This window comes from Heterocephalus glaber, unplaced genomic scaffold (assembly GCF_053883595.1).
Source record: "Heterocephalus glaber isolate CG9 unplaced genomic scaffold, H.glaber_assembly_v1.0 deba00001543, whole genome shotgun sequence".
In the NCBI taxonomy this organism is placed as follows: Eukaryota; Metazoa; Chordata; class Mammalia; order Rodentia; family Bathyergidae; genus Heterocephalus; species Heterocephalus glaber.
In genome coordinates this window covers 8321468-8343587 of record NW_028258336.1, presented here as the reverse complement: position 1 = coordinate 8343587, position 22120 = coordinate 8321468, and positions in this window count along the sequence as shown.

Here is a 22120-nt window from a genome sequence, read left to right as displayed (position 1 = left end):
GAGAAGTCCAAACACAAGGTGCTGATAGTTTCAGTGTCTGGTGAGGGCTCCCTCTCTCCTTCAGACAGCAGCTTCTTGCTGTGTCCTCAAGTTCCCTCAGGACTCTTTTTTTAATGGTGTAAATCCCATGATCTATCACCTCCTCAAGGCTCCACTTCTCAGTACCATTGTATTGGGAATAAGATTTCACCATATGAACTGGGGGTGGGGTACAAACCTTCAGACCATAACACTCACCTTAAGCAATTTTCCAATTTTCCAGGGTTGAGTGTTAATGTGCTATGTGGTGTTAATTTTGCCTCTGGATTTTTTTCTCTCCTTTTTTTTTTTTTTTTTTTTTGGTCTGTTTGCTAATATTTTCCCAACTACTTGATCCTTACATATTATATATGGAATTTTGTTTTTTTGTTTTGAGACAATGTCTTGCTAGGTAGTTCAGGCTGACCTTAACTCACTATGTAGCCCAGGCTAACCTCAAACTCACAGCAGTCCTCCTGCCTCCCATGTATATGGATTTATAAGCCACCTCAAATCTTCTGTAATAGGAGATAGGCCAGAATGAATAAATGATTGCATGAATAAAATAATAAAACATGCCCTTAAACTATAGCTTAAGAACACTTTTACTGGTTATCATTGCAATTTAATAGAGGCAGCGATCAGAGCTCTCTGAGAAATGCCTGGACCTCGCCATTTTACTTGCCACTCTAATCTGCTTTGAGGAACTGGATCATTTCAGGCAACTGACCTAAGGGCAGCCGTTGCATTGGCTGGACAGTGATCTATATTTGTGACTTGGCCCCAACAGGTGAACTGGGACAACCTAATCTTACTCTGGAGAATTTAAAGTGCAGCAAAAATGTACTAGTGAGTAGGAGGGAGCTGAAAAGGAAGGGTCTTTATTAGAGAGGGGTCAGAGGGGCCTTAAGGCCATGTGCAAGCTGAGTATAAGGGAACAAAAATCTGGTCAGGAGAGAGGAGGGTGGGTTCAGGAGGCCCAACAGGGCAAGATGGGGGACCAGCCGGACCCAGAGCTGCCCCTGCTCTGAGAGGCTAATATATCTATCTGCTCCCAGGCCGCACAAATTCTCCTGGCACATCTCCCAGTTTTCCAAGGTGACCTGATAGAGTCTTTGTTGTTTGCAACCAAGATTCCCAACATGCATTAAAACTCTTCTTTTTCTTTCTAGTTTCACTCAATTGTAAAGTTTTTACTTGATCACTTTGGATATTTCCATTTTTCCAGTAAGATTTAAAAATTTTTTATCTCATAGAAAGACAGTTGGGAGCAAAAGTTTAGTACACACCAAGCAGAGAGGGATAATTATTTCCATCTATTTGTTTCTAGGTAAATACTCCATTAAAAATTCCTGAGTTTGGGGAGTTAGCTTGGTGGTAGAGCACTTGCCTAACACCTACATATCTGTGTTCAATTCCCAGCACCAAATGTTTCAAAAATCCTTAATATTTAGGGAAGGAGATTCCTTACCTTCCTTCTGTGGCTTGCTTAATTTTCTCATGGATAGTAGAACCTATCTGTGATGAGGTACCCTGTCTGATATTTGTACACATTGAGATTTCTCTCTTTTTTTCTACTTGATTTGATGAACTATCTGGCATCGTACTCTTCCTAAGACACTCCTCTTGTCTCCCTCAATGCAGTTCTAGGGCAAATGACTTCCTTCTCTGGGGCCCAGCACCTTAAAGACCTTTTTGGTGAGGGAGGGACAGAAATATCAGGCTGTCTCCATATATGAGGAGGCTCAATCTCTTTAAACCGGCACACTGTGTTAGAACGATCCAGAACTTTTGGTCATCCCACTTCCTAAAAGGGAAAACTGGGGATTAACTTGATGGAAATCATGGAGTTCTGCCACAGTGATGTGTCTTAGGCCACTATGTTAGCCATTGTCTGTCATTTATCAGAGCTGCCTCTAGACGTAAACCCCTAAAAATACGTAATGCTTCTACATTTTCATTACTTTTGCGTCCTTTGAACCGAAATATCTGCTACGTAGAAGCCATACCTTTAAATCACGAATTTATCAATGTCTAGTTTCTTTTGTGGTCATCTTAATGACAGAATTGACTATATAATAAACCAAGTCAATTGAGCATAATCCACTTTGATCATGAGGTGAAAATATCAGAAGGATTTTTTTCTCTGAATATATGTGGATGCTGATTTGCCAAGGAATATAATTTCTGAATCACAGTCTGAGCCACATTGACTATGGTTAATGGTGGCTGAACTTGCCAAATTATCTTTCATGGCAAAGTCAGCTTATTCTTAACTTTATAAACAGTTAACACCTTTTCTCCTAAGGAGCTTGTTTTGTTAACGTCTCCCTCACTTTCTCTGGGAAAACCCAAGCTGCTTAATGATACTCAGGGATAAAGATGCACTGGGCCTTGATGTCTCTGTGTGTTCCACAGTGCTCTCATTCTGCTTAGCTTGAACGTTCTCCTTTTCCCATACACTTTTCAAGGCCCACCTTAAGGGTTCCCTCCTTTCTGGATTTCCTGACTTTTCCAGGCCTCCTTGCTCTCTAGTTCTTCTGGATTTTTACAGCCTTACGCACTGTACCAGCTTACCTCTTTGTTATAAACTGCAGTGGATTGTTTCTTGCTGTTTAGCAGGTCAGACTCTCAGCCAAATCATGTGCTTTGAAATGGAACAGGACCCCAGACCTTAACATGACTTTATGCTTTGCACATCTTGTGTGAACACATTTATTTTTATGCCAAAATTATGTGTTTCCACTGGTTCACTTCAATTATATATTTTTGCATATGGAAAAGCAATATATGGTACAGCCGCTATCACTTTTATAGGAAAGATGAGAGAGGGCACAAACTTTTCAATCATTCCCCCTGGATTGCACTGCAGGAGGGTGGCCTGGGCAGAAAGGGCAGCTTCCTTATCTTTATAATTTTGTATCCTTAAACTGTTCCAAGGGAATGCTCAGATCCTCTGGTAGGCCACATTCACACATAAGGATAAAACCTCATACTAAAACAAAACCTAGGGGCCGGGACTGTAGCTCAGTGGCACCACACCTGCCTGGGAAGCACAAGGTCCTGAGTTTGATCCCCTGTACCAAAAACAAAAAACAAACAAACAAACAAACAAACAAAAACCTACATGATTTGCCTCATATCCTGTGAGAGTGGGCAACTGAGCTCTGACCACAGTAGAATTAACTTTGATTAATGTGGTGTCACCAAAACCTCCCTCCTTCCTAATTCACAGAAGAAAATAGCAGTTGCAAGTTTAAAATGCTCTATAAAGATGTTAGATGCAATGTTACTAGCAAGATTCTTATTCTGAATTTTTTGCATAATCTGGATATCAAAGATGCAAAATCACCATTGCTGTTCAATGACTCCACGATTTTGACAGTTAAGGTTTCTGTGGCATTGACTTACAACCAAGTTGGTCTGAGCTCATAAGGCAAGCTCTATTAAGACTGGCTAATTTCCCCTAAGCCCCAGGACTGCAAATTAGGTTGCTGTCACCAGGGTTTTCATACGACTCAACTCTTCTCTAAGCTCTCTCTGCGGAGGCAAAACAACACACAATCCAGTCAATACCTTCAAATGAGGTAATGAATGCGAATGGTCCTGATGAATGTCCCCCTCACTGCAGGAGGCCCAAGTGTGACAGCAGTGACCAGAGACTACAAAGACAGTTGTGGTCCTAAGCCAGCCTAAGGGACAGCGGGGCAGAGGAGGATTGTGCTAAGGCCTCGGTTTCCCCCCGGATAAAGGGAAATGGTACCATATTGTCCTTATACCTATTTCACATAGTGGCACAGGAGGCAGAGCAGAGGATGTAGATAAGTCACCTAAATCAGCTGTAGGATGAACAGAGCAGAGCAGGGTCAGGGAGGCCAAGTAGGAGTGCAGTAAATGCTAAAGTAGCTGAGGGTGGGTAGCCATAAAGGTACCTGAAGAAATGCAGAGTCTGACTTGCTTGGCCATCGCTCTCTAGCTCAGGAAGCCTTAGCTCCACTGGCATCTGCAGTCACTGAGAGCACAATTCAGAGCAGCCAGTCTGTCACCCAGCACTGAGACACACACACGGAAAGAACTGGAGAAAGGGAGGCAGGAGACTTGGATCCATGCTCCATGAGTTCTTTTCCCAGCTCCACATTCACTCATGTCAATTGGGCATCATTGAAATAGTTCTACCTCAGAAACTGGCACACAATGGAAGTCCAGTGTGGTGGAGGTTTGCCCCAGAAGGACATCCCTGCATGTTGGCCACGTCAGCAGTCTGAGCTTGGGTAAATTATAAAAGCTGTACAAGGGATAGATTGTATTAGTTAAAGTAATTGTTAAATATATAAAGTTTTAATATCTATTACAATTAAAACACATAATCACCTTTAACTGCAAGCTTAAAATATGATGTAGGACAAGATTGCAGAAAGCGTCACACTTAGGAAAACTCATATTTGTAAAAGTTAAAATTTTTTTTTTTTTTTTGGTATGGGAGGTCGAACTCAGGTTCTTGTGCTTGTGCAGCAGGCAGTGAAACCACTGAACTAAATCCCCAGCCCAAAAGTTAAAATTCTTAGGTACAAGTTACAAAACTCTTCAAATGGCTTGAACAGTGAAGTGAGTTCATTGTCACTTTAATAAAAAAGTCAAAAAGAGTGCTAGCTTCATCCAGCTAGCTTAATCCAGAGTCAAGCCTTAAACTAGCAGCTCAGTTGAGGCCATAAGAAAGCAGGAAGCCTGTCTGTCTCTGCTTACCCAGTCATGCTCATGACTACTGCTCCAGCAACCTGTCTGGTTTAACGTTTGTCTCAAAATAGTCCTGGTTTAGAAGAAAAAAAGATATGTTTACTTGACCCATGTTTGCTCTCTGCCCCATTGTTTTTTTGTGTCTTTTTGGTACCAGGGATGGAACTCGGGACCTTGCGCTTGCGAGGCAGGAGCTGGAACCACTGAGTTAAACCCCCGGCCCTCTGCCCCGCTGTTTTGTGTCAGCAGGCTTCACTCCCAGCATCACATGATACATTTTCCCCACACTCTCTCCTTTAGCTCAGCCTCTTCTCATGTGGGCAGCAAAATGTCTGTAGCAGCTCTACACTTCATCTCCTGACACCACCCAATCTAGTGGGGCAACAGCTCCTATTCACAAGCTGGGAGTCGCTGTCTTACTCTGGTCTGATTACATTGCACGATTGGGGAAAATGGATTGAATAATGGAATTGGTCAATCATGCTTGGCCCACAATTGTTGTGAGATAACTCCACTGAAATCATGCATTGAGAATGAGGAAGGGGTGAATGTCCCCAAGGAGGAACAAGTACCTGTTGGTAGTGGAAGAGGTGAATGAATGCTGGGAGGTAATCAGAATGACCCAAGTCAGGGCCAAACAGCAGAAGTGCTAGGGTAGGAATCAGCCAGCCTGACTCTGAGCTTTTTGGTGCCTGGTGTTGGAATGGTAGACAAGCCCTTGCCTGTTTTCAACCTTAGTTTCCTGTTAAGGAAAGTAGAAGGTAGAGCTGGAGGATTTCAAAGGTTCCCCTTCACCCTGAGTGTTTGATGTACAAATATGCTATCTCATTAGTCTTCAGGGTTATTGATTCCAAGTTTATTTTTTCTCTATTTTCTCACTAGGCCAAAAGAACTCACCTTGGCATTGTTTTTAATGCTGAAACCCTTCCCACTCCACTGGGGCTTTGAAAAACTCCACTGCTCCTATTAAGTCATATTCTTAACTAGCCAACTTTCCCCACAGTTTACAACTTCTGTCAGAACCTGGGAAGATTTGCTTTTAGTTTTTTTCCTGTGAACAAAACAAGTCATAAAAAAAGATTTATATTATGGTTTCCTTACAGTTGCATTTCTTCCTTGAGCTTCTTAAATCAAGAAATTGACTAACATAATGGCTGAATGAATAAAACACAGCAGCATTGAATGACTGCCTTTAGCAAGCTAAGAAGGAGCCTTATTATTTAAATATTCCTGGTTATATTAAGTAGAGCAAAAGGCTTGGAATCAAAAGTGTGAGAAATAGGCGGTCAAGTAAAAAACGCCACCAAGCCATAAATAAAATATGAAAGTAGCTTAGAAAAGAAGCATTACTTCGAAGTCAAACACTGATATATGGCCCATAATTGTGAGACATTTGTAAAAGTTGACATGACACCTGTCAATTATCCACAGCAGCCAAGAAATGTAGATTATATGAATAATTCACCAATCTAGTGCCCTTTGTTGCTAAGCCGTATAAGCCCAGATCCATAAAATAACTGCTGATATAAAAGAAGAAAAACATGTTGAAAGTGCAAGAGCTTTATGTTATATGCAGAAATGTTTTAAAGGAAGCCTGTTCGTGTGACCATCTTCCAGTTAGCACCAGTGGCTAAATAATTAACATGTGAACCTTTATCAGACGTAATGAATGAGGTCTGGGCTCTGGAACATTATATGTCCAGGAGGTGGGGGCTCTGTCTATGAAAATCTTCAGAATCAGAAATATATTATTACGTATATCATATTTTCTCACCCTCCCAAATAACATGCACCTTTTTAAAAATAATTTCTAATTGTATACATTTATGGGGTACAGAGTGATAATTAAATATGTGTATACATTATGTAATAATCACACATAATGTTTTAAAAAGGCCAGGTGTGAGTTTTTGTTTTTGAATCATAGGAATTGTAGAATAATACATTTGGAGGGTCATTTAGAGATGGCCTAGTCTGGGGACTTTTAGGAGCCAACAGAAACCTTCAGAGAAATCTTACATGAAAATACAGAACACAAGACAGGTAAAAGTGGAGTTGTTTTTGTTGATTTGAGGTGGTGCTAAGGAGGGCTATAGAAGGTGGCTGAAACATGCCTACCCCACTTCCCTCCCCTCTGAAAGCACCTCAAGATCCACCATCACATTTCACAGAGAAGAACTTGGAGGCTCCTAAGAGACAAAAGGACTCACTGAATGCCCAGAGCTAGGCAGTGGCAGAGCTAGGACTGGAAGCCAGATTGCAACTCCTGTGCGACACACATACACATGTAAACTCTTAGGTACAGTTTGTCTACATGGCCACATGAGCAGCCAGGATTTGGAGAAATACCAGTTCTGCCGCTCTCAGGACCTTACAAGAGAGCTTGAGGAATGGAAACAACTGGCTCTTTCATTTGTGACTGGCCCCGTCGGCTTGACACCTACCCTCATCCCATGTTGGCCAACGGGCCAAGGTCAGAGGTCACGAGGTCATGGGCCAGGTGGAAGGTGGGGCCTTGGAATGCCCGGGGGACTGGGCAGGCAGCCATAGGTAATCAGAGCTGGCCCTCTGATCCATCTGCTTCCTTGGGCTGCTGTGAGAAAAAGCTCACAAGAGAGAGGGCAAGGAGGCCGAGTCAGAGGTGTGTCCAGCCACATGGTATGTAATAATGGCTTCTCTTCCTGTGTAAGATGACTTGCTCCTCCTTGTAGCTTCCTTCCTTCATAATGAAGATTGCAGCACAAAAAAGAGGTTCTATTTCATAGAGTTTATGTAGAAAAGAATGCTTTGTTATTATGTACAGCCCTCTCTTATTTTCAGGGGCAAAGGAGTTTCTTTTTCACTTTAGGCTTATTTGCAACCAATGGTTGGCTTTGGTTTTGCAAAGAGATTTCATTCCTATGAATACCTACTGGGTCTAAGAGCTTTGGCATAGGTTTGCTCCCAAGTTTGCTATTTTTCTCTAACTGTCCCAATGGATAGCTTGTATCTTTTCAGGCGCCAGGCGGCCAACCTGTAGGGAAGTGCAGTGGAAAGGAAACCAAGTTTCTGATGCAGGTTAAAGGCAATTAACTTCAAGGTGTTCTGAATTTATTTCTATGCAATTGAACAGCACTTTTGGAATGACTATATTTAGTTATATATAGAAATAATAATGAACTGCTGGTTTGATTGTAAAGTGCTGAGGTGAAAACTTTGTGTTTTAATTTTGACTACTTTAACTAGCAGAAGGCAGAATGATTAGGCATCTTGATGTTGTAAGACTGCTTTGAAACTGATTCTCTCTGTCCATATGTCACAGTATCCCTTTGACTGAAAGGTTGAGAGAGTTTCTTCCAACAAATGGAGGTAATTATTAAATGAGTCAATGATAGCCTAAACCAATTAATGCCCATTCTAATAATGGTTAAATGTCTCTTAAGAATAGCCTGGGAAGCCCTTTCATCACAAGAGACTGGTGGAGCTTGAGCAGCCGAATGTGAGTCCTGACAATCAGATGGACCTCCCTGAACCTCAGTTTCCTTATTTGTAGTTTGGTTCCATGATGAGGGAACAATGCTGTCTTTCGTAAGGCTTTAAGCCTATGGCTACCTTTTCTCCCTGGCAAAGCCTTGAACCAGTTGGGTTGTAATCTGAGTTTCCAGAAAGCTGGAGCTAAGCCACAGTTAACATGCATGCACTTTATAGTGCATGTGACATCAGGGAACTGAATGAGAGATGAAGGAGCAGAGCAAGAATGGAAGGAGAGGGCCGGGGATTTAGCTCAGTGGTTCCTCTGCCTGCCTTAAAAGCGAAAGGTCCCAAGTTCGATCCCCGGTACCAAAAAAAAAAAAAGAATGGATGGAAGGAGAGCCCCCAGCAGGATGTCCAGTCAAGTTTGCTACTGGTTAGGAGAGTAATGTTTAACAAATACAAATTTAAAACATTAGTTAACTTTGAATTTCAAATAAAATGCAAAGAACTTTTTTACTATAAGTATAGACCATGCAATTTTAGGGAAATATTTATATTAAAAATTATTAATGGTTCATCTGAAATTCAAAATTAACTGAGAGTCTTGTATTTTATCTGACAACCTTGCCTGTGCTACTAATGATGAGTTGTTAGAGCTCATGGGATTGTACCTGAGAAGGCATATGAAATCTGATTTAGGATTAATCCTCTCATTCTAGGATGTTAACTGCTCAAAGCACTTCCCAGTTACTCATGCTGGGGGGTCCCCATTCTGCTCTGCATTGCCAAATGAGGTGCTATCCAATTGCTCCTATGTGATGCTGGCCAGAGGCCACACCAGAGAACAGAGGTAAGAAGCAGCCACACAAGCAATGAAGCATAGTGGCTGAGAGCACAGACCTTAGATCTGGAGTGTCTGGATATGAATCCTAGCTCTGCCCCTTTTTAAAGCAGGCAATCCAATGTCTCCAGGTCTTATTTTCCTTTTTTAAAAAAATGGAAATAATAAAAACACTCCCATGGTAGAATTGTGATGAAGATTATAAATACATGTAAAGCTTTTAGAACAGTCTTTGGGACATCCTGAGTGCTTGCTATTATTATCCCGAGAGTAGCAGATTTCAACCACTGAATCTTGGCAGGCAAGTGTGCCTTGAACACCTTGCAACTAACTGTGTTGCCAGATTTTGATCAAAGTTTAAAATATATACATTTTTCCCCATTGACAAGGCTCAACATCATCATCACCTTGTTTGTTGGGTTGTTCTTCAGTGCTGTTAAAGGTTATGTCCTGCTGTGACCACCACCTTTAATATGATTATATAAAGGAAAAGGGTTTTCATGTCCCACCGACCATGTGGTCCTCCTTTGGTATCATCTAGATCAGTCATGGTGAACCTGTGGTGCACATGCCACAGCAGGCTGTTCCTTATCATTCAAAGCTCTAAAAGATTTGCCATCTCTGATCTAGATGCTCTGAACTTCTGACCTCTCACTCTTAGCCAGTCACATCTTCCTCCATCCAGTGCTCAGGGCCTGCTCAGCTGGACATGGTTGACATTGGGGCCCTAGTATGTACCTGAAGTTATAGCAAAAATAAATCTCACATATTAATCAGAACGCATAATTCCTTACATGTCTAGATACTGAGATTAACAGCATGTTTCTTCACGTCTCTGAAACTCGCTTCTCTGGCCCAATATTCACTTCTCACTTCCTCAAGTGGCTTGACAGGAATTCCAAAATTTGAAACGGGGCTTCAAACACCAAACTGCTGAAGGATGCTGGCATAAATGTTCACTTCGCAAAGCCTCCCTCTGTGGAATTGGGAGCTGGCTCTTCCCTGTGCTTGTAGGAAGGGTGGACACCTTAGTCACTGGTAGGCATTTCCCTGAGACTGAAAAGTCTCTTCTTTGTATCTTTAGCCCCTTGCCCATAGCTGGTCCAGGGAAGGGAGCAGGGGTTTATGCAGTAGTCACTGCAAGCACAGTGCCCATGGCCTACAGTCCTTTTTAGGGGTTCCAGTAAGGGCTTTACCTTTTCTTAAAGAACAAAATGAACTGTTAGGGCAGAGTAAAATGCTTTAATTTTTCCTCATATCAGAAAAAACCCAAAATTTTTATTTTTATTTATTTTTTGGTACTGGGGATCGAACCCGGGACCTTGCACTTGTGAGGGAGGCCCCGGAACCACTGAGCTAAATCCCCGGCCCACAAAAAAACCCCAAAATTTTTAGAGCTCATAAAAATCTGTTCAATGATTTTAATATCTGTATGTGTGTTCATGTGTGTGCGTGTGTGTGCGTGTGTGATGTGTGTGTGTGTGTGTGTGAGTGTGTGTACTTTAATAAAAAAAGAGGCCTAAGAAGGCAAAAGTGCCTAGGGCCCATAAAGACATAATGTGGTCCTAATGTTGAAAGAATAAGTTAACGAATGAGTAAATACATAAAGACTGTTAAAAAGTGCTTTTCCAATGACAAAGTGCCATGAAAAATGTGGCTTATTATTAAAAGCTGACAATTTTATTGCTGTTGTAGAGTTCTTCTGCCCTTTAGGACTTTATACTCTAAGGGATTTAAATTATTTTTCCAAATTGAAAGATTTCCTTACCTACATTCATACTCATCTTTCCTCTGAAATAAAATCTTTCAGTGGCTTTGTGCAAAGAATATTTTAGCATGCATGGGAACAGGGTAGTGAATACACAGAATACAAAGGTTTTACCAATCAGAAGAAATATCCTGATATCCCACATTTAAAATAAAGTCACTATATGAAAAAGAGAATTTCCACAGAAGGTAAACCAAGGTGATAGCTATTTTTACAAAAAAGAAACTCATAAGCCTTAACCTTTATATACATATTTACGCCTTATAACCGTGACTCACTGCTGAGAAAAGTAATGCAAGCACTTCTGAGGCGATCCGGTGCTGTATTCTATCCTCCAGCTGGGTGATGGGAAATAAATCCTAAAAGTTTCTCATTGGGAAAACATTGACCCTGGGCAGGAACACTCCAGCTCCACACACCTTCCAGGGACGCTGGAAATGTTCTGATGCGGTGATCTCTTGAAGAAATGGGACTCTGGGCTTCCTCCCATTACCAAAGAGACTCAGACACCAGGTATATCCTTTTCTTGCAGTTTGAAGAGCCTAACAGCATAAGAACAAATCTTCACTTTCTGAAATTATTCTCATTTTACAAATGCGAGTTTTTGCAGTGCATGAAAATATGAGAGCACAAAATGACCACAGGTGGCAGACTTAAGGAAAGGTTGGGATTTTTATCCTTTTCTTTTTCAAGTTTTCTGTAATGTGGCTAGATTAGTTTTAAAGACATAAACAAGGGAAAGCTACAATGTGTGAAGCCCCAAGTTCTGTTCTAAGCTCTGTATATATTATCCCATTTAAGATGAGAAAATAAATATGATGTGATTGGAAAAAGGTGTACAAAACTATTGAGGAAGTGGTAGTTGTTCCACCTACAATATCAGGACAAAAGCACAGTAAAGTATAGTAGAAAACCTGCCACATGATTCACTTCTGGTCTCAGTTCTCTTGTTGTTGGCTTGGTTTTCACTTAGTGTGGAGGATAGAGAGTGCTTATGAAAGCAGACCCTAGGTAAAAAGGTTATGATCAGGGTTCACTGGATGTGGGCAGCCAAAAATCAGAGAGCAAGGGAAGAAAGGTTTCTAACAAATGGTAAATACAACTCCTGAAGATCCCAGGCAAGCACCACTCTAAGCATGATTAAATGTCATGAAAGACAACTTTTGAGGAAGACTTCTGGGTGCCAAGCACTATTCCAGGTAATTTTATGTTTATTAACTACTTTAATCTGCCAGTACATCAATAGGGTAAGTCCTTTTTTTATCAGTCTCATAACTGAGGACACTCCAGCAGAGAGAAGGTCGGTATCTTGGTCAAGATCACCTACCTAAGGCACACATAAGTATGGAACCCAAAGCCAGGGCTCCGGACCCTAATGTAAAGCACTCAACAATTTGAAGACTTTTACAATCTCCACTTGACCTGCAGAGAACATGAGATTTAGAGAGGTTTAAGAAACTTTCTGAAGGTTACCTAGTTAGCAAGTAGCAGGTGCTGAGAATTTTACCCAAGCAGCCGATCCCAGAGCCAATTCCTTGAATCATTTCAACGCAAAGCCTCTGCATTCAAAATGGCAACTCCAGTCTGTTTGTTCAGAATGGTGAGCAGAGAAGGGAAGTGAAATGACATGTGTGGAACAGGATAGGGAGCAGAGAAGAGGCTCTTCTCTGTGTTTTATGGAACTATACTGGAGTTAACATGGCTTTCCAGATACCAGAGAGAAAACAAATCACAAAATGGGTAAGGCAGAGAGATTTAGTGGAGACATGGGAGACACTGAAAGTAGAAAAAAGGAGGTGAGCAAATAATGAAAATGGCTGTAGTACAAATGTGTAGGCAAGTCTCAAACCTCCAGCTTCTGGAAGGCCAGCATTGGGTAGACTGAGTGGAGCCCCCTGTACACCCAAGGCTCCCTGCTGTGTTTGCTAATGACTACACACTGCCACACCAGGTGGGCCTGTCCTCTGTGAGAGTGACACACACAGGAGGATTGTAAGACAAGGCCCTTGGGGCTCTGTTCACAATAAAAACATTGGACAGGCCTTTTACACATGACTCAATGTGTATTGTGTATCTGACTGAAGAAAAGATCAGCTTCACCTACAAGCACTAACGTGTTGGCCAAGTTGAAAGGAGTGTGCAATTACATAAGAAATAAAAACACCTGGGGAGCAAGCAGTTTGCCACCTTGGATGGGACATGCTGAATCCTTGGAGAAAAAATGCCAGGTGACTCTCTTGCCAACTATGAGAATTGCTATGATTGGATGGGGTGCTGTGTGTGTACCCCAATTTTTGGCACAGAGTTCTGAACACCAAGTGGGGCCCCTGAACCCTGCCTGACACTGAATGGCATTTTCTAATGTCATTCCTGTTTTCTTTCACTTGAGAAGGACTGGAAAACAACAAAGGGGAAAAGAAAGAGTAATTAAAATTTGCTTTATGCAAAAGAATTGATGTGCTGAGCCTGTAAGAAATAGAGGTCAATGTTTGCAAGTAAGGATTCTGGCTGGACATAGCTTTAAGCCTTGGTTCTATCCTGTCTTTGCTGTGAGACCTTCAACAAGTTACTCAATGTCTCTGAGGCTTAATTTTTAAAAAAAATTTAAAAAGAGGCACAATAACAGAACCAACCCCCCAGAGTTCGTGTGAGAACACATGTGATAACTCAGATAAATAGTTTAATTTAGAACCTGGTGCATAGTGCCCAGCAGATGTCAGCTAGTATTATCTCTAAAGTAGGGGAGATAGCCTCCCCCAGTTCTTCAAGGGACTTTAAGACTGAAAACACTTCAGCAGATGAAAGTTCTTTGAGAAGTGCTAATTCATAGTTATTTTATATCGTATGTCATGTGGTGTAGCAAAAACAATACAGTATTGGATGAAGTTGGTGGTAAGAGACTTGAATTCTAGTCTCTGGACCCTCATATTTTCATCACTTAAGAAATGAGTTGAAGCTGGGTGTGGTAGTGCACACCTATAATCCCAGATCTCTGGGAGGTTAAAGCAGGAGAATTGAAAGTTCAAGCCCAAACTAGGAAACTTAGTGACTTAGCTAGACCCTGTCTCAAAAAATTTAAAAAGTGCAGAGGATGAAACTGAGTGTGAAGGCCCTGGGTTTAATCCCCAGTAATGGGGATTGGAAGGGGATAAAGAAGGAGGAAGAGGAAGAGGACAAGGAAGAGGAGGAGGAGGAGGAGGAGGAGGAGGAGGAGGAGGAGGAGGAGGAGGAGGAGTTGTCTCTTTCAGCTCTGATAATCTGATTCCAGTGCCTACTCATTCTTCTGCGAGCCCGTAGCAAGGAAGTCTGGAGACCCTCACTGGAGGGCTGATGAGGGTGACTCCCACTTCTTACTGGCCTGGCTAAGATCTAGTAGACTGACTTCTTTCTTTTTGGAAACGAAAGTACTCACATATCCCAGGGAAGATGTCCTAGATATATTAAATGTAAAAAAATTTTTAAAAGACAAGTTTAAGGTTTATATATAATTCTATTATACAAACATTCCATAACAAAATTGAAACTATAGCTTTGTATATGCAGGGACTATTTCTTGGGCAAGATTAAACAACATTTCACATTTTTCTTATTTCTTTGGTGCTGGGGATCAAACCCAGGGGCTCGTCCATTCTAGGCAAGAGCTGTCACAGAGTTACATCCTCAGCCCAGAAATTTTACTTTGGAATTTGCACATTTCTGTAGTGCTTGAACCCTATTCTGTGAACATGTTTTATTTTATAATTAAAAATAATAAAAAAGGTGAAAACAAAATTAAAACACATTGTAGACAAGTTGGAAGAAAACAAAAAGAAAAATCACTTATAATTCACCCTAACCTACAAATACTATTATTAGCATTTTAACTTGTGATCTTTCAGTTTTTACTATATGTGTGTGTGGCATAGAAAAATACATCTGTTTACAAAATATAATCATATATCCATGCTGTCTTATAACTTTCTTCACTTGACAATGTCTTGTTTATATTTTCCATGTCATTCAATTTTCTTCCACAGTCTACAGCATGATTCCAATAACTGCCTGTTTTTCCATAATGTACGCAGCCAACCTCCTATTGCCACACATCTTGGCTGTTCCTGGTCTCCCCCATTGTAAGTATTGACAGGCTTTTGGAGAATAATGAAACACCGAAATGTTTGGCTTGATTTCTCTCTTTGAGTAGAGTCGGCTGCTCAGTCTTTTCTTCTCCTCTTTGTATCCTTCAGCATTTGGGTGGAGGCCCAGAGAACTCCACAAGGGGTGATGTATGTTTAAGAAACTCAGCTAAAGAAACAAACTGATTGCAAAGAGCTCTGAACCCGGAGTGCTGGGAAAGTGCTGAGCATTGTAATTGGCCTAATGCTGCTCCCATGAGAGATGCCATCTCCCTTGGCCTCCAAAGTTCTGGCAGGGAGTTGCGTTTCTCTCATCCAGCTGATGACAGACAGCTATTCCACACTTTAACAGTTAGGTGCACCACCCCCCATAAGTTTCTTCATATCCTTCAAATGCTCATTGATTGTGCCTACTGGCACATCCTCCAAGATAGCAAAAGCAAGCATGATGACCTCAGCAAATCAGGATCGCGAGTTTTCGGTTTCATCTAAAAATGATACAGCACTGGACCCTCTTGGAGAGCACTGGACCCTCCTCCCCAAGCCAGGCTATTGGACCTGTTGTGACTCAGGAAGGAATGCCACTGACGAGCCACGGGCATGCCAGAGAGTTACTCAGCACATGCCAACAGTAACCTCATACGACAATCAAATGCTAGCCAATCTGTGAGCACTTTGCGTAACAGCATATTTGGATTTGGGGCTTAGCTTTCAGGACTTGAGTTTCACATTTGCCTGAACATACTCCTGGCTCCCTAGGCTGCTCCTGGGTGCCCTGCCTCTGCTTGCAAGTGGAGAGAGCAGTTCTAAGAGCTAGGGCTTGGCTCTCCCCTGCAGGTAATGCAGAGCTCCACCAGAGTTCAGCTGACTCAACTGGCTGAACCCCTTTCCAGCCAGCAGCACTTCTCCATACACTCAGATTCTTGCCCGTATGCCAGCAGTGTGGGTGACAGATGCCTCCTTTTGCTGTAGGACTACCTACTAGTCATCCCTGTCATTGTCATGGCCTGGCATGCACTTTGCCAACAAGAGAGAGGTTTGGTGACTGACAATACAGACATATATAAAAAAAATCCTATGTAGTCATAGCTGGAGGAACTGTCAAAGTATCGTTGCAGCAACAGATTTGAGTGCTGCCCCAAAGCCTCTGAAAAGACAAAGAAGCTTATACACTTTAATGACCTTTACTCCTGGATTTGTCCTGTCTCCTGCAGACATCTCAAGAACTCAGGGTTTGGTAGATTTATAGGATTCATATAACATTGACAAATAGTCTATTTTTCTGCACACAGTTGCTGCAGGATGGCAGGAACTTTCTGGGTCTCTTTGAGCTTGGGGCCAAATGACCTGGGTGGCCCAATCACCTCATGTGTACTGCCTCTAAGAAATGTCAGCGTTTCCTCAAGGACTTGTGTGCTCGTGTACTCAAGGTGACATTGAGCATGAAGTTCTAGCAGCAATATGTGGGGTGACAGGGCTAGTTAGTAATCACACTCATGAACCATTTAAATTCAAACTCCAAGTGAGAAGAAATTGCTCCTTCAAAATGTCCCTGCTCGTATCATAGTGCTGAGAGGGAGCTCTGATCTCCCCACAGACCTATGGCTGAAAACATGGAGTGCCCACCTACAGATAATCAAGAGCTGCACATCACTCAGCAATAGCTAGAAACACAAAGCTTCCCTAGGAATAAGTTGATAAGGATTCAGGACCTAAACATAGTGCTTTACAAAAGAAATTCATTAGGCTGGAAGTATAGCTCAGTAGCACACTTGCCTAGTATGCAAGAGGCCCTGGGTTGGCTCCCCAATACCACAAATAAATAAAATCAAATCTGGAATTCAACATTCTGAAGGGGAAAGCTGATATCCCAACATGATCCTAAGGACAAGACCGTATGGAATAGTCACAGTCCTCCAGAGCAGGAGTGAAGAATTCAGTGTTCCTCCTTCCATCAGTTAAGGTTCCCACCAGTACTTCAAGAAGGAGAAAGTGAAGACTGATAGTTGAACACATTGTATAATGAGCTTATTACCAACTGTGGATTTAGTTACCAAAAAAATTCCTTTTCTTTCCAGAATAAAAGAGAAACTCTCTATCTTCTGTTAATCAAAAACGTATTTGGGCTGGGTAGACTCTTCGCTGTGAATCTAATCGTCCTCATTTATGAGAGACAGGAGAGGATGGCCAACTTCATAAGCTATCAGTACTTTGTAGCGCAGTGGATGGAGTTGCAAGCCAAGGTCACCATGAAAATAAAAATTATTTCCATGTAAGATATATACTGCTTATACTTCAGAAGTGTAAAAGAAAAGCACAGCAGGGCATGGTGGTACATGCCTGTAATCCCAGCACTTGGGCGCTCGAAGGACTATCGCTGGGACTACACAGTGAGTTCAAGGCCAGCCTACGCTACAAAGCAAGACCTTGTCTCAGAAAAAGAAAAGGAAAGCACAATAATTATTAGTATTTTGATGGCAGTTACAAATCTCCAAAAATCTCAACAAGTTGAACCTACACTTACCGATGAACATGAACATAAAATGTGGCCTCCAGTGATAATCATGAAAGGAGAAATTTGGGGAACTCTGAATAGTTCATTATGGAGATTATTCAACCCAGAGCCCTCAAATTACAAAGACAGTTTCCAAAGGTTTAAGAGATTTGCGTCAAAAAACGATTTCTTTTATGTGAATTATATGAAGATCATTAAAAGGCTTCAAAGTCACACTATATGTAAAACTCCTTGAATTTGAGCTCGCAGGGAAGGTTGTGGAGGTTGGCGTGGAAGCCCAGCTGTTTTTCCTGTGCTGCTGGCTATGTGGGCTTGTAAGGACCCAGTCCCAGGAAGAATCCAGCAGAACCACAGAGCAGGTCGGCACTGATAGGCAAATAGCAGCTGGCCTCTGCCCCTAAGAACTGAAGCAGGAGTCCCTTGCAGGGGTGTGTGTGTGTGTGTAAGCACTCATGCACCCCAGGTCAACTCCCGGTCATGCTTGCTCAGTGAGCAGGGTTTGAAGCTGTCTCAGAGCAATCCAGTTTTCAGTGTCATCCTATCCCATTTAAGGAAATCCTGAACATATGCCCTGAGTAGCTGTGGGGAGCAAGGCAGGAAGCCATTTCACCCCTTGTTCTGGCCATTGCCATTGTCTCAGTCCCCTAATTATTGGGCAGTCACCTCGATCCTAGGGAGCCAGCTCTTACATAATTTTCCAAAGTGAAGATTAATAAAGACTCTATCTTCCCTAGTCAGATCTCCAAGATGAACTTTCTCAGCACATGGGTCTGTTTATACATGCCTTCTAACTAGCATATACAGACACAGAACAGCAGCCTCTCCCACCCCAGCAGGGCGACCTCCAGACACACGTGTAAAGTGATGTAAAGGTTGCCATGGTCACTACCTCTGTTTAGTCAGTAGTATGGGGGAAACATCTCAGTGGATATGCTGCAATTTAGAGAAATCTCTGGGTACTTTTAAAGTATTGGGTCACCACTTACATTTTTCAAAGTGTTCTCAATGACAACACATTGGCGTCACTTCTTGAAAAGACCTTTGTGTAGAAGGACTTGCGTATGACTAGAACTCTGTTTCTGCCTTCTTTGATGCCTGCTTGTTTCTCAGTTTAGGATTAATTTGGATGGTCTGAGGTGCATCTTTTGTTAAGGGTAGAAAGGATGAAAAGGCTGGATAAATGTGGGAAAGGATGAGGGAGGACATGCTTAATTACGTGTCAATAATTCTTTTCCTGGGTCTCACTCTCTGCCTGTGTGACATTTCCTATTATTAAAATTGGGATAATAATAGGATCAAATTCAGGTAGCTGAGAGTATTATGGGTTGTTATTGGTTAACGGTTCAGAGCGCTGGCTGGCACATAGTCAGTGCTCACTAAGCTTCTTATCGTAGTCGGGTCTGCTGAGCCTAGGGCACAGAAAGTAATTCTACACACCAGCACACCTTACTGGAAAGGCTTTGAGCGAAGCAGATCAACTGACACAAAAACTTCCTGACCCACCTTTCAGTGGTAACTCCTCCTCCTTGCCCCAGGCTTAGTATCCTCTTATCTACCCTAAACCACAGATAACTTATCAGATTGCTGTTCCCAGAGGAGTTTGTGTTTTAACAAGGATAAAAACCATAGGTGGAAAGTGTCACTTCATGGAATTTCCGAAGGTGAGAGGGAAGGATGTTTCCCAAACCTCTCAAATCACACCCCAGATGTGGTTGGGTCCTCCATCTGGCACGGTTCACAATACGAGGTCCCACCCTCCCAAACTGTGCAATCTCAAACTGAGAGCTTTGGTTTAAGGTGATAATAGTACAAGTCAGGGCTCAGAGCGCAGCCCTGCAGGCTGAGTAACTCCCCTGTCCCAGGATTTAGAACTCCGATGGAATAAGACCTATTCTTCAGTTTCAAGACCTTCGTAGTTTGGTGGAAGTGACAAAACATATCAGATGAGATAAGGAAATATATATAAAAGAAAAAGAGAGATATGTTCACGGAAGACAGCCTGATGAGTTTAGAGAACAGGAATATTTTTCAAGAATTTAAGGTTGGATGTCTATCAAAAGGTTAGCTGTACACTACCCTAAGGCTGAGGTATATGGGCTCAAAAGTGACTCCACCCAGCCCTTTCTAGCTGAGTGATTAGCTCAGCAGTGCTCTAGCATAGGGACCTTCCTTGAGGAAAAACAAAACAAAAAAACCCCAGGATCCTGAATACTCATGACTCATTCCCATCTATTTGACATCATCTTTAGATTTTTATTTAACTTTTCCCTTCCACATCAGACACCTCTATCCTTGGGTGGTCTGCCACACCACTTCCTGTCAAGTCCTAGCTACTTTTCTTCAGGGGAGGGCTGAGGATACTGGATCTTATTTCAAAAGAAGTGGGGAAATTGAAACCAGAAAGGCTTTGTGATGAACTTTGAAAGAGTCTTTTTCTTTCTTTTTTTTTTTTCTCCTTTCTCCAGCACAGCCTTCCCAAGGCTGGTATCTCTAGGTTGGAGCTTGGTGGTTGTTGTTCTTTGTGGTGATGGTGTGTGTGTGTGTGTGTGTGTGTGTGTGTGTGTGTGTGAGCATTAACCATTCTGTGAACTTTAACCATTCAAAATGGAAGTCCTTTCATAATTCAATTTTGTGTTGCAAACACAGCCACTGATGTTAACAAATAGAGACCAGATGCAAATAATCCATTCAAGCATAACAAGGAATAACCAGCAGGAGTTAAAGCAAACTCTCTCCCTCCTCACCACCCTATTACCTCATAAGAATTCCTTCCATTTGGAAATAAGCAAGAGGAAAAGAAAAAAAAATTACTATTAAGAGGTTTTGAACAGTCTCAGAGTGACAGCAGTAGTAGAGTTGCTTGGATCACACAGGATTGCCTTGGAAACAGCTGAAGTAATTTTAGACTGGTGTAGAAGTAGACCTGCATCCCCAGGAAAGGTTGGCACCCTGCTTAGGAATGTGCCTCCCAAAAGGAAAAATTAATTACAGTTGGAAAACAGACTCATAGCCAGGTGCTCCCAAGAAAAGGTGGTTCTGCACAACTCATCGAATAGGGTGTCACTGAAGAAGTGAGATTTTATGACATTCCCCAGGGCACTGTGTGTTTGAACTGTTTTGCATTGACAGCCAAGCAGTTGTTGAGCGAGGCCTAACAGGGAACCCTAGAATGGCAGTGGTGCGGCCATTTTCTGCAGAAAAGAAAGTTTGAGATGGCTGAAAGAAAACTTAATAAAAATAAGCTCACAGGAAGTCTCCAAACCTCCAGGGTGTCTACCATTGCTGTCTTTCCCCATTGCCCTGTGAAGGGATGTTTGATCAAGAGGCTGAAAAAGTCTTGACTTGTGTAGTATAGGTTACATTTTCTACCGTTAAAATAATTCTTAATTTTTAAAGCTTGCCTTTCCTTCCTTCCCTCTTTCTTTCTTTTCTTGCTCCCTTCCTCCATTCCTCCCTTTCTCTGTCTCTCTCTGTCTCTCTCTGTCTCTCTCTCACTGTGGGCTCTTGAGAACTTTCAAAGGTAGCTGAGAATAAATAGAAAGGCTAAAGGGCTGGGATTATAGCTCAGGGGTAGAGCACTTGCTTTTCATTTGTGATACCCTGGTTTGATCCCTGGTGAGAGAAAGAGAGAAAGAGAGAGAAAGAGAGAAATAGCAATACTTCAAGTTAGGAAAACCAAATTCTAGAGAAGCATTTGTGTGAAATCTTCCTGATGGCACACAGAAATAGATACAAACCAGGAAAGCCCTAGAAGATGCTCAATAAAGGCTGGTGGAGTCTATGTTGGTAAAAACCCTAAAGCTCCTTCTGTGAGGATCTCCATCCCTTGGATATTATTAACAGGAAATACTCAAGTCAACTTCAAATCCCAACCTTGGTGGAGAAACAGGAAAGATGCTATATTACCATTCTTACATCTCTATTAAGTTGATACCTAGTGAACTTGCCCTCAGCCTTCCATTTTGTGGACTAGATAATCCCCAATTTCATAGGATTTTCATTATTAAAAAAGGGCGGTTTCATAAACACTTCCATGTGACAATCTTAAGAGCTACATATGTTGAGAAATAACATATATTATTATATAGACAGGGTCACCCTGAGATAAATACTGCGCTTGGTTCATAAATAAATGCACTGCTTTATATTGAAATTCCCGCTTCCTGGCAGTCTGTGGCAGCACTGTAGGTTTCTGTCTTCTCTCTGGAGCCTGGAATGAGGTGATAGCTGATGAGCTAGACTAATAAGATGCTCCCCTGCACTGATTAAACATCCATTTTCTTGAGGGAAATGGCTGACAGAAGCAGGATAAAGCTGTGAGGGAGCTTGTAGCAATTTCACAAATCTACTACTACCAGTGAGCTTTATTTGTGTGCTTAGAGCTATTATTAGCAAAACAATGGCTGCAAAATGTACTAGGGAGAAAATTAAGAAATGAGAGGCTTGTTTTTAAAAGTAAGAGAAAAACTTCTTTTGCTAAATTATCCAAGACTGTCCCCAGGAAGGGAGGCAGAAAGCTTCATGTTAACAAGATGTACCTCCCACCGGGAATCTGGGGAAGGGAAGCAGGTGGGGTGAGCTCCAGTCACCCAGGCTTTGGTCTCAGATGCAATGGCCTAGGCAGAAGCATAAGAACAGGGACTTCTACAAGAGAATTCAGCAGCCCAGAATAGCAA